The sequence below is a fragment of the Alligator sinensis genome, unplaced genomic scaffold, assembly GCF_000455745.1.
Source record: "Alligator sinensis unplaced genomic scaffold, ASM45574v1 scaffold167_1, whole genome shotgun sequence".
NCBI lineage: Eukaryota > Metazoa > Chordata > Crocodylia > Alligatoridae > Alligator > Alligator sinensis.
The window spans coordinates 45,474-52,115 of record NW_005843015.1 but is presented as its reverse complement, the minus strand read 5'-3'; positions in this window follow the sequence as shown (position 1 = coordinate 52,115).

Here is a 6,642-nt window from a genome sequence, read left to right as displayed (position 1 = left end):
GCTATGTTGGCTAGCACTATGGAAGAAAGAGACTTGGGGGTCATCATTGACCACAAGATGAACATGAGCCTGCAATGCTATGCGGCGGCTAGTAAAGCGACCAAAATGCTGGCTTGCATCCATAGATGCTTCTCAAGCAAATCCCGGGACGTCATTCTCCCCTTGTACTCGGCCTTAGTGAGGCCGCAGCTGGGGTACTGTGTCCAGTTTTGGGCTCCACAATTCAAAAAGGATGTGGAGAAGCTTGAGAGAGTCCAGAGAAGAGCCACGCGCATGATCAGAGGTCAGGGAAGCAGACCCTATGATGACAGGCTGAGAGCCCTGGGGCTCTTTAGCCTGGAAAAGTGCAGGCTCAGGGGTGATCTGATGGCCACCTACAAGTTTATCAGGGGTGACCACCAGAAACTGGGAGAACATTTGTTCACCAGAGCGCCCCAAGAGATGACGACTAGGTCGAATGGTCATAAACTACTACAAGATCGTTTCAGGCTGGACATAAGGAAGAATTTCTTTACTGTCCGAGCCCCCAAGGTCTGGAACAGCCTGCCGTCGGAGGTGGTTCAAGCGCCTACATTGAACACCTTCAAGAGCAAACTGGATGCTTATCTTGCTGGGATCCTATGACCCCAGCTGACTTCCTGCCCTTTGGGCAGGGGGCTGGACTTGATGATCTTGCGAGGTCCCTTCCAGCCCTAATGTCTATGAAATCTATGAAACCCCTGTGTCATCTACAAATGCCCATTATTACTAGCTCGTGAGGTTCTAGAATTAGTTTTTTGGTGTTTTGCTTTTCGAGTCAGCTCCTACAGTCAGTTGATTATGGGAGAATCTGGACTTGCATTAAGAGAAGCCTTATAATTGCAGAGAATTTCAAAGTCAGAAGACCCAAAAATTATAACACAAAGATCCCATAAAATAGAGGTTTTAAAGAAATTACATTATTTTAGGGGCTTGATTTATGATTTGTTAACATTTAGGAGTGGCAACACTGGTCAGTCTTAGCCAGAGCTTGTTAGGTAGTCCTACACACCAGGGATAGCATTCTATTTTTTTCTAGTCATCCAAAAGGCAGCATTTTGGTCATCTGCATGGCATTTCTGGTGCTTACAGGTAGGTAGGCATTCTATTTCTGCAAGTGTGAACATATAGCATGCATGTGTGTGGATGTGCACAGACTGGACATCTGACTAGGCTACACACTGGCATCACATATACTCAGCTAGGTGCGCACACCCTTTATGAATGGATAGCATTGTGTAAGGTCCAAAACTGTAGTCAGTCTAATAACCACAACTATGATGGAGAAGAAAGAGGGCCATGCAGTGTTTTAGCCATAACAGCTGAGTGGCTAGGAGCCCTCTTAACCCAGAAGGGAGTTGAATTTGTATTTTTCAGATTTCCTGGTACAGTACTTGAACTACTACACCACAGGGAAGGCGTTATCCAAAGCCTTCTCTGGCATCCCCTTTGAAGTTGGCTCTCTGGGCATCCATAAAAAGAAGATATATGGGGCCAAAAAGAAAAGAACAAGTATGAATCTGTGTAGCTCAGTGAGGCTGCTTGCCTGGAAGGGATGGGATGTAGACCCATTCTCGCAATAGGGCAGAAACTTCCCCTCTATACTGTCCTCCATCCGTTTTCTCCAGTGTAGCAAAACTCCCAGTTTTTCCTTTTTTTTATTTAAAAATACATTCCCTCCCCTTCCCCAACCATTTCTGACATTCTCTCTGCCCTCTCTATCCCTTATAAATACTTATAAGTAGTCATAGATAAGCTAAATTCTTGTATGCCATTATTGTGACATGCTCCTTTTTATATTGTAAATAGTGTTCTGTTATTTTTGTATTGATTTTTACTGTTTTATATTGTATTCCTATGTTTTATAGTGATATTGTATGATTTAGGCCTGTTCCTGTAAGTTAACCAAAGTAATGCCAACTCTCCATCTTATAATGTCATGTCTCCATTTTGTGTCTACTGGGAATACCCTATTGTAACTGTGTTGCAGCTATGACTCATACCTACCCCTCCTATGTAAATTGGTTCCTGGGTGAATGAGGATGAATGAGGGTGATTGAGACATAAGGGTAGCAGGCCTAAAAATAGCTCCTGCTCAATGACCAGACCATCAACTCAACGACTGGACCATCAACTCAACAACCAGACCACAACCTTGCTTTGACTCTCCCTGAAACCACAGACCTACTCCCAGGACCCAATATTTGAAAGATAAAGACCCTCCTAGAAACCAGCAACATAGAAACAAAGAACAGAATAGAAATCAGAAATTCCACTGTTGTATACCACAGACAATGAGGACACCTAGTACTGCATGACCTCATCTGAACAGGACTGGCCCTTGCCTGGGCATGTCCTGCCCATTGGAGTCACAGGTAGGCCACCCCCCTAAAAAGGGGGGGAGGGGGGAAACTCTGGGCATGTCCTGCTCACTGGAGTCACAGGTAGCCCACCCCTATAAAAGGGGTGGTAGAGTGTAACCTCCTTGGGACACCCTCTCCATCTGGAGCAGCACTACCACCTGTCCACCCAGAGGCCCTGCCGGCGACCCCCTCTGGACAACACCTTGATGGAGAAGACCCCAACTACCCATCAAGGATCAACTCACAGCCCAGATAGATAGCTATCACCCACCTTCTTCCCCCAAGCAAGGGACCTGAACTCTATGTCTTTGCACACCTGGACCTCAAATCCCTCCATTAAGTCCTTTCTCTCCTGCTACCATTGTGTGCGTGTGTGTGTGTGTGTGTGAACCAATAATTTTGTGGGGCTGTATAGTGTGTTGCCTGTTTAATAAAATTGTTACTTTGGAACCCTGAACTGGGTTTTTGTCTTGCTGATCTCCTGGCCCTGTTCCAATCTCTGCCCCTCTGACCTTCGTTCTGTCTCCTTCTCTCTCTGTGTCATCTTGGCTGCTTCCCTGCTGCCTCTAACCTCCAACACCCATCTCTCTGTTCTTCATCCCAGCTTAAACTCCAACACTGCTCTCCTCCAAACCCTGGCTTTCACCGCCCCTCACCTCCACTCCACCTCCTGGCTTCTGCCTTTTTATCTTCTGGCTAGCTGCTTTCCTGATCTCCCCCGTCTTTGCTTTCTCCACCGCCCTCTGCTTCACCTGCTCCGCTGTCTCCTGGCTTTCTCCCTCTCTCTCGGCTGCCGCCTGGCTTTCTCCCCCATCTCTGCCACTTCCCAGCTTTCTCCTCCTACCTCTGCCTCACCTCTGCCCTGGCTTTTGTCCCCGCTTTCTTCCCTCATCTCCGACACTTCCCCCACTTCCTTCCCCGTCTCTCCCACCTCCTGGCTTTCTACCCTGTCTTCGGCTTCACCTCTGCCCCAGCTTTCATCCTGGCTTTCTCCCCCGTCTCTGCCGCTTCTCTAGCTTTCTCCCTGTCTCTGCCATTCCCGGCTTTCTCCTCCATCTTCTGCTCTACTGCTGCCCCGGCTTTCTTCCCTGACCTCTCCTCTGCCTCCTCTGGCTACCTCCACCTCCCGGTTCCCTCTGTCACCCAGCTTTCTCTTCCAGCCTCTGCTCTGCCTCACCGCCCCTTACCTTCACTGCTTCTTCCCATTCCTGCCAGCTCTCAGCTGCCTCCCAACTTCTGTCGCACTGCCCCTTACCTCCAGTCTCCACTGCTTCTCCTCGCTGCCACCCTGGCTTTCTTCCCTGGCTCCACCACCCACACCGCTGTCTCCAGCCCTGGCTTTTTCCCTCGCTTCTGCCTGGGCCCCAAGTGACCCCAAGTAACCACAGGGCACGTTGACCCCAAGTAACCCCAGCACCATGACCCCGAGTAACCCCAGGGCACTGTGACCCTGACTAACCCCAGGGCATAGTGACCCCAAGTAACCCCAAGTGCCCCCTAGTGTTAACACACAGCCACTGAAGTGCATGTTTGTGTGTGTGTATATGTGTATGTGTGTGTGGATCCAGTGCAGTTTGTGTGTGTGTGTGTGTGTGTGTGTGTGTATGATTTTGTGACACACCCTCCTGCCTAACAGTGCAATATTGAGATCCCGAGCATTGATTTGACGTGTGTCAAGTCAACACCAGTATATTGAATGCAAGGGGCAGTGGCTCAGTTTTGAAAGGTGTGCTGGAGAGGGCTCTGCATGATCCTTACCTGTAGCATTGTGGTTCAAGTGCTGTGCTGAATTAACTCAGGAACACAGGTTCAAAACCCCTCTGGGTCAGAGAGAGCCTATGCTGGGTATGACAAGCTGTGAATGCTTAGAACAGTGTCTCTTGCACAAAAATGCAAGACAGTGACTAGGGCAAGACTGGGTTGTGGTAAGAAGCCTGCCAGAAATAATATTAAACTCTGCTAATGGCTTGCAACCCATTAGGCATAAGAGAGAGTGAAGCTTGTGGTACTCAATACTAGACCCATACCATCAAATAAGAAGAGGGATGGTTCCTCTTAAAAAAAAAAATGTTGGCAGAGATATGACATGCTAATTACATGTGTATCTCAAAAGCTAAGAAAGCCAGAGAGAAGGCTGAGCCAGTGTAACTAAAGAAGGCAAGGACATTACATATGCATTTCAATTGAACTAGTAACTAAAGAAAACAAAAGATTAAATATATATTTCAAGCTAAACCTGTAAAAGGTGCATTGAATACAGGAAAAATGTCCTATACATGAAATCCTCACATCTCTCAAAACAGGCATCCAATGTCTAAGGTGTTACAAATGTCTCAATCATTTAATGTATGTCTGGAGTTTTGTAAATGGACCATCTCTGGTACAAGATGTTGCAAATTTCCCCATTGATAAACAAATACTCAAAGACAGGTCTGGTAACCAATGTCTCTAAGAATTCTGTTTGACCACTCAAGATGAAATTGCTGAGCTAGTCAGCGGCTGTGAGAAACACAACTCTTCACTTATAAATAAATCTAAAAAGAGGAGCCAGGCAATTTAACAATTGTAATATGATGGTCACCCTTTTCCTCCCTGTTTTGTTCAGACTTTAATTGGTCAACCATCAAGGAAAAATCCTTTGAAGCTATACAATTAAACAGTATAAAGCAAGACAGAACTGCCAGCAAGGTGTGCAGTCCAGGAAAGATCAAGAAGCCATACTGCGCCCAGTCCACGAGTAAAGGCTGCAAGACTGGATCATTTTCCCTGTTTGCATTGGTGAGAAAACAGTGTTACAGCTAAGATAATACAGGGACTAATAGCTCATTTTATGTGAAAGAGTCTTTTTCTGTCATTTAGTTTTGTAGCTTGTTGGTTGTTATTAAAGCAAGCCTTTCTGCTATTCATCAACCAAGTGTTGTGTCAATTCTTAGAGCACTAGTTTTAGAAATTCAGTTTTTAAGTGCAACAGCCTAGAGCCTGTCTCCAGCTACCCAGGTGAGTGCCCTGTCCACTCAGCCATTGGAGCTAAAACATGGCTGAATCCTGCTCCACTGTGTTGCTTGGCATTATGTGCATATGTTGCTGTCTTTACCTGTGGGGTTACATGTCCAGGAATAGAATCTGTACCTGTACCAAACTGCCACTTAGACAACTAAAAAAAATAGAATCTCCTCTGTGGGCCAAGGTGACCAGAGAAGAAAATTCACTTATTTTCCCCCTAGGGCTTTGTGCATTGTAATTGTGCTACATGCTCAGTGGCAGATGCTAGGTACACACATAAGCCAGACAAAAGAGACAGATACAGCAATGCAACTGCTGCCCACTCTGACAGACATCTCCCACCACAGAAGCAGCGTTCTGATTCACAGTACCTCAATTTGCCCCTCCTCTGGTCCCATCTTGTTGATGGAAGTTGCATATTACTCCTTAACATAGAGAGCAACACCCCGCTTCTTTTTCCTTACTCTATCACATCTGTACAGCCTATAGCCCTCAGTACTTACTGCCCAATTGTGGGTAGGGTCCCACCAGATTTCAGTTAGCCCAACTAAGTCGAAGTTCTTGTTTGCAAGCAGGAGTCTGAGTTCCTCCTGCTTGTTCCCCATGCTCCTAGCATTAGTATAGAGACCCTTGAGCCCCACCTCCACCCCCATGGGTGCTCTTGGTGCCCCCCTGTCCTGTTGCCCATCTGGCCCCTTAGTACTTACCGTGGGCTGTTCCAGCACATGGCTTATGGTTTGTTGATCCTAGGTACTCTCTGTTGTCTGCATCCCCATCCCCTGACAAAACTAGTTTAAAGCCCCACATAGGAAATCAGCCAATCTGTAAGAAAACAGACTCTTACCTTTTGAAGGGAGATGAAGACCATCATATCCCAGGATGCCCCTCTTGTGGAAGTGCAGATCATGGTCGAAGAAGCCAAAACCCACTTGATGAAACTGTGAGTGAGTTATTATTCCTAAATCAATTATAGAGAGAAAATTTTTTGATTCAGAATTTCTCCCATGTTTTACTGACCTGCCATGAGTTGATGGGAGTTTATTTTTAGAAAAGAACACGTGGGCTACTCTGTGCTGTTGTCACAGTTGAAAATTAATCTCAATATTTACTTTCTTAGTGCATCTCTGTGACCAGAGATCTGTTCACAACAGGTAACATGGTTCAGGACATTTTTGCACACATCTTATTTATAACTTCATCACCATACTTTAAACCCACACAAAAAGGGAATTACTAAGGAAACAGCTTCTTCGTCCAA